This window comes from Leucoraja erinacea, chromosome 24 (genome assembly GCF_028641065.1).
Source record: "Leucoraja erinacea ecotype New England chromosome 24, Leri_hhj_1, whole genome shotgun sequence".
In the NCBI taxonomy this organism is placed as follows: Eukaryota; Metazoa; Chordata; class Chondrichthyes; order Rajiformes; family Rajidae; genus Leucoraja; species Leucoraja erinaceus.
In genome coordinates, this window is record NC_073400.1 from 20621909 (window position 1) to 20634021 (window position 12113).

Sequence of the window (12113 nt, forward strand, 5' to 3'; positions counted from 1 at the left end):
CCTGCTGGAAGAAACACTGTATTGTCAGCTCAATCTAGCACTATCGTCCTTATTTTACATCAGACAAACTCAGCATATCCAAAAGCAACGATTGGGATGTTATGATAATTCTTCTTCTTTCCACAGCGAATGCTGCTGATGATAATATAATTATTGACTGTCAATTTCTACATGGAAATCTATTTGGTGTCACTACATTATAGATGCGCCGTGAGTTCATCGATATATCAGTGAATTATCTAAGTGATATTAGAAACCGCTATTAATACAACGCAAACAAAGTTTGGTTGGCATTGGTGTTGTTATTGTTGATGTAATTATTGCTGCTGTTATTGTTAATTTTTGTTATTGGTCCACAATTATTACGCAAATTAAGGGAGGACAGGCCGTGCGCTATTTTTTTTGTCATTGTAGTTTTTAAATAATTATTGTGTTTATTATTGTTATCATCACAACCATCGTTATTATTGATATCGTTGCTGTTGTTGTTGTCACCATATGTTATGAATATTTATCTTCTACAATCAAAGGACTCAAATATGATTGAGAAATATTCTAAATATTGTTACATCCGGCCATAGCATTCAACGTATTGCAGGTGCACTGATCATCAAAATTGCAATGCATCAGGAATTTTTAAGTACGGACATTTAGCAACCATGTCTTTATTAATAAACAGCAGTTGCATTTGTGAGCAAAATGACGACAATGCATGACTAATAGTGAAACATCAATTATTCATTTATTTCCGAAGAAAATAAACTCAGGCGCCTTCCGAAAGGTAAACATTTACTGATTTTACTTAATATTTGGTCAATTAGAAACATTTATGTGCGCTGTATATATCACTGAATAATCACATGTTTAAGTTCAAATTTGTACTCTGTCTGTATTTAAACTAGACCCCAGGGACAAGACTGCTGATAGTGGTAAGTATAAAGTTACGCTCAGGTTTATCTTTTCCTCTCTTGAACCGCGATTTGGACGTGTTTTATTTGAAATACGTGAGCAAATCTATGATCAAATATAGACCAAGGTAAAGGAAACATTGCATAAGTTGTGAAGGTGCTCGGAACCTGAAAGTCAACAGTATATTTAATACATAGAGATGTTCTTAGTTGGCGATATCTGACCAGAATTGGGCGAGGCGACAGCCAAAGTAAATAAGGATTTAATTTATTCTCTCAAATTCTATATCGGAAATACGCGATGTCGAACTCAAATGGAGATTCTAGCTAAGTTGATGTATTTCGATGATTTTGTAATTGTCTTCAGTGATGGTCTATGAAAGCAGTTAGTATTGTCGTAACTGCTCACATACAAAGCCCATTCGGCAAATTACGAGTGCATATTGCCAGTACATCATCTGTGGTCTGTTCACTGATATATACGTCTTCGTTGCTGTGGAAGAGATTATCCGGTCAATATTTGTGAAACATGTGCATCATTACGCGATCGCGGTGAAAATACCTCCTTTTACTGATATAGTACTTCAGGCTAATGTGCTCCTGTATTGCTCTTCGCTGTTTATCTATGTGCATTCCGTGAGTATTCAAATGGCAACATAATCACCTCTCATGATATTGGGTGACGTGCAGGATGATTTGCATGTCGTGGGATGACAGTGCTTGTATTGCCCTCATTCACCATGATAATATCCTATGTAGTTTTAGTCTATCAATGTTACCAGAGCGAATCATAGGGACAAACTTTAGATTGCGCGCTATCTAATAAAACGAGAAAATACTATTCACGAATGGTATCACCCCAATAAAAAAAAACCCAGCACGTATAGGGAGCGAAGAATATCAGAATGAAGAATGTAACGTCTTCTGCATTTTGTCGTAACTATTCCAGCGAAAAGGCCCAATTACCCCCCACGAAATAGCTTGGAAAATCTGGCCACTACCCGGTGTATGGAAGATTTGTTCACGTCTAATAGCAGAGGGAAATACGCTGTTCTTGTGTCTCGTGTTATGTACTTCCAACCTTCTGTTTCTCCTGTCCGACCGGATCGACAAAGTTCCTTGGTTATTTTCTTTGTTTTTCCATGGTAGCGAACTATAGATGGGGTAAATCGACGGATGTGATGGATTGGGTTATATCTGCAAATCTCTGCATTATTTTGCAGATTTGGGAAGAGCTGTGTCCAAACAAAGGACACAGCTCTTGAGGTAGTAATGGGGCATTTGGATAGCAGTAAAAGGATTAGTCCAAGTCAGCATAGATTTATGGAAGGACAATCATGCTTGACTAATCTTCTGGAAGTTTTTGAGGATGTGACAAGTAAAACGGGTGAAGGGGAGCCAGTGGATGTAGTGCATCTAGACTTTCAGAAAGCCTTTGATAAGGTCCCGCACGGGAGACTGGTGACTAATTCCCGCTTCCAAATCATTAATATATATAGTTGCGGCCCCACCACTCGCCACTGCCTGCCATTCTGAAAAGGACCCGTTCACTTCTACTCTTTGGTTCCGGTCTGCCAACCAATTTTCTATCCATGTCAACATCCTACCCCCAATACCATGTGCTCTAATTTTAGTCACCAGTCTTCCGTGCGGGACCTAAAGACTTTCTGAAAGTATAGATACACTACATCCACTGGCACCACTTCATCCATTTTACTTGTCACATCCTCAAAATATTCCTGAGGATTAGTCAAGCATGATTTCCCTTTCATAAATCCATGTTGACTTGGACTAATCCTTTACTGCTATCCAAATGCCCCATTATTACCTCTTTAATAATTGACTCCAGCATCTTTCCCACCACCGAAGAGAGGTCTGTAATTTCCCGTTTTCTCTCTCGCTCCTTTCTTGAAAAGTGGGATAACATTAGCTATCCTCCAATCCCCAGGAACTGATCCTGAATCTATTGAACATTCGAAAATTACCACCAATGTGTCCATTATTTCTAGAGCCACCTCCCTGAGGACCGTGGGATGCATACCTTCAGGTCCAGGGGATTTATCACCCTTCAGTCCCATTAGCGTACCCAATACTATCTCTCGCCTAATGACAATTTATTTCAGTTCCTCTACCCCCTTAGATCCTCTGTCCTCCAGTACATCTGGGAGATTGTTTGAGTCTTCCTTAGTGAAGACAGATCCGAAGTACCTATTCAACTCTTCTGCCATTTCCTTGTTGCCCATAATAATTTCACCTGTGTCTGCCTTCAAGTGACCCACATTTGACTTTGCGGGTCTGAAATGGCTATATCCGCGCAATATCACTCCATGAGTCAATGTGAACCGTATAACTTATACAGGGCGAAAATGGTTTGCTCAGTTTCTTGTCAGTTAAACATATAACGTCATCTCACCTTTTGTTCATTGATCTGCGCATTGTAAGAACATCTGAAAGGCCTGTAAATCAGTGTTAATGTATCCATTTATTTCTTTTGCAGCCGTTGCGAAATTAATGCAAGAACTGGAAGACACAGGTGACGTGTTTAGTTTTGATAGGCACGACTGATTCACCTTGGCTCATAGCCCCCCTAACCCCCCTCCCCACATTTTCGGTTTACCTAAAACCCTCATCGATGTGTAACCTCAGAGATGTTCACATATGTATTGTTTTAATTAGCATTGACGATGGAAAACAGCTATCTTAATTTACAAAAGTTAATTATGCGTATACTTCTCATGTAGGGAACAGAAATATTACACTGAAAACAACTACAATTAAATGCATTTGTTGTTAATTTGAATTCTGCTGTTCATCAACTGAATAGAAATAATTGGTGATTATCGATCAGAATCATTGAGTGAATATTTCCCAATTATTAATCACTTGTTAAGATTATTATATGATTGAACATAGTTCGGTATATATGAGGTATTTTCAAATGCCAACAATATTTCTTATTTTTTTATGTATCATTGATCATTATATTTTTATTATTTGTAGAAGGGGCGCTAAAGCAGTGTGCGAAAGGTCATTTGCATTATTTTTTGTAGAAGGGGCGCTAACACATCTGGACATCCCTGATGCGAAAGGTCAATTTCTAGCGCTTTTTACATTTTTAGGGGAGAAGATGCGTCTTGTGTTTGGATTATGTATGTGCGCTTTCATTCATGAGCGCAATTCCTGGCTGCTTATTGACCCAATGCTTTTTTGCAGAAATTTTCAGATGACACAGCTCTCATCAAAGGGGGCAATGAGGAGGAGTATAGAGACCAATTAACAACTTTGTGGAGTGGAGTGCACACAGAAGGAGATAGTGAATACCCACCAATACCATCAGGGCGAGGTGGAGGTGAACCACAGGTGTGCAGCTTGACAGTGAGCTGGACTGGAAGAGTCTCACAGGAAGGGACAAAGTGACTGTATTTTTTAAAGGAGGCTAAAGTCATTTAATATCTGTCAACGTGCAGACCATTCAGTGGTGGCCAGTGCTCTGTTTTTTGCTGTGGCCAAGGCGCCCGATAGCGGACAAATGGATAAGCTGATCAAAGGCCGGCTCAAGAGCAACTAACGGTCATCAGAGGCCAGAACTCTGAAAAAACTAGCTCAATAATGACAACCCCACTCACCCACTCCAAAAGGTGATCAAGTATCTTCAGTCAGAGACTGATTAAAATAAAACGGAGAGACTTTTTTTACCAGCTGCTATAAGTTTTATGCAAAAATAGGTTTTATTGCAAATCTAAATGCGTGGTGTTATGTCTGTCTTGAAGCTGCACTGTAATCCAAAGGATAGATTTTAAACTGGGAACAGAACTGATTAGAACATATGTGATGCAACGAGTAAAATCTATTACTGTAATGCTGAAACTAGCAGGTGGCATAGTGTCCAGAACTCTGAAATACGCCACGCCTACTGTGTGCATCCAGTGTCTGTTCCAGACTGAAGCTGTTGTGGAGCGACACTCTTTGTATAAGCTTATAATGTAAAGGTTTTTACTTAAATGTATTTTTTATTCTTCTAGTGTTGAAATAGCGGTAATGAGAAAAATGAAGTACATGCATGAAAAACATGAACGGCTGAGTTGTGTACATTAAACAATACCAAGAAAACACGGGTAACAAATTGTGCTGATGCAGCAATTCGTAACGCTTGTGGCGGGCCGAGCCAATTTGGTGTCGAACCGTCGTTCGTCGAGCTCGAGCAATCGCGTGGACCTGGCGTGATCTGGGCCGACCAACCAACGCTGATCTGGGTGGACAGCTGGCGGGGTGCAGCTGACGATGGAGCTAGACTTCACTTCGCTGTCAACACGTTAACACACACAACTTGCCCTTTTGTACATTTTTGAGCTAGTCGTTTAAATATTAAACTGAGTGGTTCTACAACACGCGAACCTCTTCAGTGGTTCGATAGATTAACAGATGATTGCATGACCATAAAGCACTCTCTTATGGGAGGTTACGTTCTGGTTGTCCTCTACTCGCAGGTCGTATAGATTCGGAATTATAGACTACGTATTGCATAACAATATTATATTGACCGTGAACGTCACCGCCATTACATATTTGACGTCCTGATCCGCTGCTGGAACTCTACCAATTCCAATGCGGCTTCTGTCAGCAGCGCAATTAAATACATTCCGGCTTGTAACCCGGTTTCCTGCATAACCCGAATCGTTTGTTTCCGCGTTACAGTCTGCAAAAAATATATAAGCATTGATGGCAAGACTAAACCAGCTAAAATGTTATTGTGTTCACAGATTTTGTAAAATAATTAACAGCATGTTGAACCTTTTACTCTATATTGGTTGGCCGAGTTCGGTTTACTTTTATTAACAATGTCCTTCTTGTATATATTTACTTTTTTTTTTGATAAGAAATATAATTCTTCCTTTAATCTTAGAGACCAGAATTTTCAAAGATCCTTTGGAAGATGAAGGTAGGGGGATTCCTTAATATATTACCAAAGAGAAAATATAACGTTACTCTGCTCCGTTCAACCTCCGTGAAATAAATCTTTATCATATGCCATTTGGCTGACTCAGTCCTCGTGATATTATCCGGTACTGAGTTGTACTGATTTGCACATGGACTATGGACTTGTACCTGGAGCGATTTCGGACGTTTCTTTCATCAACCACCCATACACTGCAGTGCAGAATACAACTGGACCACCAAGAATGCGTTGTCTTATCCGTCCTTCTAAAATGCCTCTGCATTCCTCTTATACAAGGTTAATCTTGGAGACAGGAATACACACAATAAAGATTTTATAGGTTGTACTTTTTCTCTCTGAATGTTTTCAAAATTTACAACAAATACGAAATGTCGGTCAAATCTGTAATAAAAATGAAATATAAAACTTAATAAAACGAAAAGAACGTTCGGAAATCAATGTTATGCTCCAGACAATTATCGTTTGCTGTTTTCAATATCTACACGTACTCAAACGTGCATGAATGTAGTTGCCTTGGCATGTCATCCCATTTGTTGCAGAGATTCGGTAGCGAAGTTCTATTTTATATCACAGAATGGTTCTGTTCTTCAACATAACTGCTATCTTGAAACCTTTAGTAAATTCTCTGGGTCAGCCTCGGTGTACTTTTGCAAGAACATTAATACGGTAAGCAATTGTTGCATTATTTATAATAGTTCAGATAAGAAAATCTCGTTTCAGATGATCAACTAATAATGTACCAGAAAGGCAAGTCGTGTGTTTATCCCATGACATGTTACACAGTGACTGTTATTGCATTCTGAACGTAGAATATTGAACATATAAGGTGTATTGCAAAGGAACAGATCTACCATCAACTTCCGACATGCCACCGAAAACAATCCAAGTTCATGCAACCTCTACTTATTGTTAATAACCTATATTCTAGGCATCACTTGTGCTCGATCTCCAACGTCTTTCTGCCCCATCTCCTATATTTTCACATCCTTCCTTGATGGGCGATACGAATTGCACACAATACTCTAAAGTGGCCTAACACAAGTTTTACACCGTTGCAAACCAGCTTATGTCTGCAGAGATTATAATGGGTCTTTCTATAAATAAGTGTACCAACCTGTGACATAGGTGGCCAAATTTGAATGTTATTGAACCATAATTAAATACCCCAGCATTAAAAATGGGGCTACCTACATTCCAATTGAAAGTGATCAAAATCGACCAAAATTTGACCAACATTTTACACTTTCAAAATTGAACAAAAAATCCGAGATGTTTTTAATGGTGATTTCTGAGCTACCTAACAAATTATCGGAACGTATTCCACCACGAGGCCCGTAGTTCTTGCCAGGGTCATTATAATCGCGTTGATTGAATTAAAAACAAAATCGCGACTAGTGCAAAACCCCCCCAAAACTGTCATAGCATTGACAACGTTGGGGGGGGGGGGGGGGGGGGGGGGGGGACGACGACGACGACTGCAGAATGGAGTTCTATTCATTATTAGGTATTTCAATGGATAGCTTAAACACCAATTATAAACAATAAAATAGGAGCAATAATGATATAAACGACACTCTGCTTTTATATCATATATGTCACACGTGACCAAATGGACACTGCTACTCACGTTGTGCTGCAAAAACAAGGGCATCAGTAAATCATCTAATCGGGTGATTAATCATCAAAATCATAAGCATAATCAAAAATTGGCTTCAATAGAGTTATTTAATTGCAAAATTAATGTAATCCATCTGTATATATTAGTCTAAGGACGATGAAAAATGTCACAAGAAATGGCAAGAAAACACAGGGACATATCTGATATTTTTATTTATAAAAACAGATTAATTTATGTTTGATTCATAGTGGAAGGTAAGACCCCGCTGGTGGAATAAAACTGGGTGAAAAATAGGTCTTGCCTTCCACTACCTGCAACCTCTGGCACCCACCTTCAACTAGCATCGCAACCGGCTTCGACTAAAAAAATACCGATTTTTAAAACGGCAACCTATTTTCAGTCGCGGACGGTTTTGAATTTTTTGAAATAATCGCCGGAACATAGAAGAAGCGGAAACCACTTTCAGTTATTAGGGAGACTGAAAGAAACCTCCGGGAACCGCACGGAAACCTTGGGTGGGGCGCAAATTCTCCAGAGGCCTTTCGTTCAGGTTTACAAAGTGGGACAGGGGCAGCAGGTAGAAACGTTATCTTACTGTGTCAGAGGTGTGAATATACTTAATCCTGACATTGGGTGCTAAATACACATTCTTGCCTTCAACACGTACGTTTCATCCGAGAGATCCGCCATTCTGACACATAGCAAAGACAATAATTGACAACTTTAAATTGTCCTTAATATATTGGTGAGTGTCATTATCCGGGCGCGGGACATGCTGAGAATAATGGGGAGTTATACAAAAAATGGACGAATATATCTTGAGCGTGAATGCGTAGCGGAATGACACCATTGCATCTTTGAACCGACGGCGAGTTGCTGTGATGTTTCCCAATTGGGAATCAATGGTTGAAGAGCACAATTTTATTTTAAATATTTAACTGCACTTGAAATATGCTAACGGAGCTAAATGATAATGATTTACACCCAGGTTGACGAGAACGACCGGTGTTAGTGAAAGGATTAATGTCCTTCTAAGTAGAGTATAAAAAAAATAACAAAGGGGCGTATTTGATTTTGATTTTAGAAATACAAAAATTAAAGAAAGCCCTGAGGCGAGCAGGTGAGGAAAGAAACACAATCATTTAAAAAAATCACGAACAATTTCGTTTGCAGAGTTAAAACATAAATTCACGAACTTTATTGCATGATTTTAAAAGCATAGGACTCTTCTGTTGACTTTTTTCCCTTTCTTTCTTTCTTTCTTTCTTTCTTTCTTTCTTTCTTTCTTTCCTTCCTTCCTTCCTTCCTTCCTTCCTTCCTTCCTTCCTTCCTTCCTTCCTTCCTTCCTTCCTTCCTTCCTTCCTTCCTTCCTTCCTTCCTTCCTTCCTTTCCTTCCTTCCTTCCTTCCTTCCTTCCTTCCTTCCTTCCTTCCTTCCTTTTCCTTCCTGATTACAGTGTCTATCCTTTGCAGTAAACAGTTATTCAAAATTATTTTGTTAAAAACGATAAAATAGGACATTATGTAATATATTTTCAATATCTGTGATCATGTGCAATTACGATATCGCACCGTTGGTAATGAACATTAATAATTTTATCCACGATAATACCACAAGCAGAATACAGCAAAAACTTTTACAAGGCAGTCACAATCCATATTGTTTTTGTTTAACAGAAGAAATTTCGAGTCAATGCTTCGACGGTAAAAAAACATTTTAAACCTGAAATATCCTCTAAGAGGCATTTCACTAGACAGTCAGTGCTTGGAGATAGAAATTAACACAGTCACAAATCCCTCCCGCCAGATGCGCAGATAATGGGAAATACCAGTGTTCCTGAACCATATCTCTGGGACGTGATACAATGTACAGATCCTGACTGACTGCATTGAGCGGTTAGAGCCGCACTTGGACTTCGTCAAGATCTTTAGTTATGCCGAGGCTTTCATGGACTGAACATATAGTGACATGCTCACGCCGAAGGGTAGGCAACGGTTACTTTGATTCCAAGAGAAGCAGAAATGTGTAGAAATGGACGCGTAATTATCTGCTCTAATTAGTACCACTAATTGGATTCAGGAGACTTTCAGAGGAGAACAACAACAACAAGCGTTTCGCACTAAGAATAATGTACGTCAGGAAGGAAGGGGACAAGCAGCGTTAACAGGAAATGATTATTTATGGCAGGAGACTATGTGGCCTGGAGGTAAAACGGGATTGAGCAACCCGAGTCGTTGTACACATAGGTACACAGGCAGAGAAATGGGATGATGTTCTGCAGAGTGCTAATGGTGAGTTGTGCCGAACGTTTAAAAAAACTGGAGCTTAGTGGCAGTAATATCTAGCCTATCCGCGGTCCTTGTGATATTATAGTGTCGGAATGGCAGCATAGGTCAGGTGAATGCGCAGCAGTAGAGTTTGGGCTGAAGGGAGGTCATCCGTTTTTGGACTAATGCCAGGTTAAATTGATCTTGTTTACCTGTACATGATCCACGGTGCGCCTATATCTTTGGAAATAACGCTCAAGTTGTTTCACGGAATCCTTGTTGAACGTGGAGCCAAGTATATTCGATTTTGTGGCGGGTGCTCTCTCTGTACAACTGATTAATCATATTACTGCCTTTGAACTTGTTAATTGGGGTGTCAGATTGCAACCTTCCCGTGGCCCGCCCTGTTTCGACAAATGCAATGAACCTGGCGTGCACAATCAAATACAATCAAATAGAACAATTTGTCCGACAACTTTAGTCTGTGCACGCCATACGCAAGAAGAAGAAGAAGTAGAAGGTTGTTAGCCATAGAATTATGGTGTCACGTTACTTTGGTGATGTTGTTCGTGAGTTCCCAGGCTAGAAGAGTAAATCGTGATTTTCAAATATTGTCGTTTTCAGAAGACCAGATTTTCGACAAAGATAATGGTAATATTATTTTTATATATTCTGCACCTTTGCTCAATCGCAACAAAATACAAGCGCATTTTTAGTCGATAAGGATATCTGTCTGATGACCTGACGTCCACGGCCAACACCACAGCTCTGGTCAAGAGAGCCCAGCAGCGACTTCACCCTCTCCGAAGACTATGTAAAGCAGGCCTCCCCACCACACACCTACGGACTTTTTATAGGGGGACTGTCGAGAGCACACTGACATACGGCATCACTTCCTGGTTCGGGAGCTGCAAGGCGTACGAACGGCACCAACTGGACAGGATAGTGAAGACCGCAAGCAGGATTATTGGTGCTCCACTCCCCTTCCTGCTGGGCATATACAAGAAGAGATGTATCAACAGAGCCATCTCCATCATCAAAGACCCTTACCACCCATCGCATGACATTTTCTCCATCCTCCCATCTGGGAAGAGGTACAGGAGCATTAGCTGCAAAACCAGCAGGATGCTCCTCAGCTTCTTCCCACAGGCTATAAGACTGTTAAATGGACTTTGCCCCCTGCCAAGTATCGCGCACAAACCCCACACTGCAGCAGAGCCACTGCTGTGCCGCTGCCGGTCGGAACGGCTGTTGAATGTTTAGTAGAGTGTTAAATTTGTTCATGACATGTATTTTTTTTATTTTAATTCCTATTTATTTTTTAATGCAAACTGAATGGACACTGGTTGAGCAACGTTTTTTTGTTTCCTCTGGGTATGCGAATACTCAGGAAATGACAATAAAGATTTATAATTACAATTACATATTTAACGTGTTAATTCACTGCTGGATATATAGTTGTTTGAGATGTATTCCTGCGTATGATATTGCAAACAGATATTGCTCCGTAATTCCAGAAAATAACAAGCTAGAAAGTGGTTTACCTAGATTCCTCGTTCATGTATAACATTCGAAGTCGACATTTCATTCCCACATATATGTTCATTAAAAGAAGGATTGACTGGAAATTCGTCACGCTGTCACACAGCCATGATCGAATATTTTTGGTTCAACATTATCCTCATTTAAAACAAAATTAATATGTTTTCGTTTAACCCTTTGTTGATATCGCACAGTTGTTGTAGTTGGATTTTCAGAGCATGGTATTAAAATCTAAATTCAAATTACAACCCGTAAGTGCCCATGGAGGCCAGGACACGATCATGTTTATATGTTAATAGCGCTTTCTCACGGGGTGACTTGACGCACGAGGATACCAATGCGCTATATATATATATATATATTTCGACCGAACATAATTTCGTGCATTCTTTTGCAGAAATTGCCAGGTTGAGAGCAAAAAATAAAGAAATAGGTAAGCTAAAGAAAGACCGTTATGGTCGTCAATTACTCCCACCTCTATAAATGCTGGCCAATTTGCAATAATCTGCAAATATTTTTTTTTAAAGCTAATGTAGTATGAGTATTTGAATGATAGATATGGTCGATCTTTTTTCAACCAAATTTTCTTTCATTTTTGTTGTTAACCATTTCATTGAATTTCTTAAGCAATGCAACTGATCTGGCTTGAACATTTAAAAAAACATTCGCATGAAAATGCAATGTTCTCTTCAGTCCGTTTTGAGGTGCAGATGGGCGTCCCGGACAGAGCCAGAGACAGATTTGGCCAAACTCGCTAATGCGTCCGAATTATCGAACCACGCGGAATCCGATACATTTCAGGCACCGCTGCTTTCTTTGACA

The 12113-nt window shown here is 39.7% G+C and overlaps 1 long non-coding RNA gene across 1 annotated transcript; it reads left to right on the forward strand.

Annotated features, from left to right (window-relative positions):
* Positions 1-900: 900 nt before the first annotated feature.
* On the forward strand, positions 901-3935 carry LOC129709017 (uncharacterized). Its single transcript, XR_008725440.1, has 3 exons — positions 901-929; positions 3406-3441; positions 3909-3935. It is a non-coding gene; the product is annotated as an uncharacterized LOC129709017 (long non-coding RNA).
* Positions 3936-12113: the final 8178 nt, after the last annotated feature.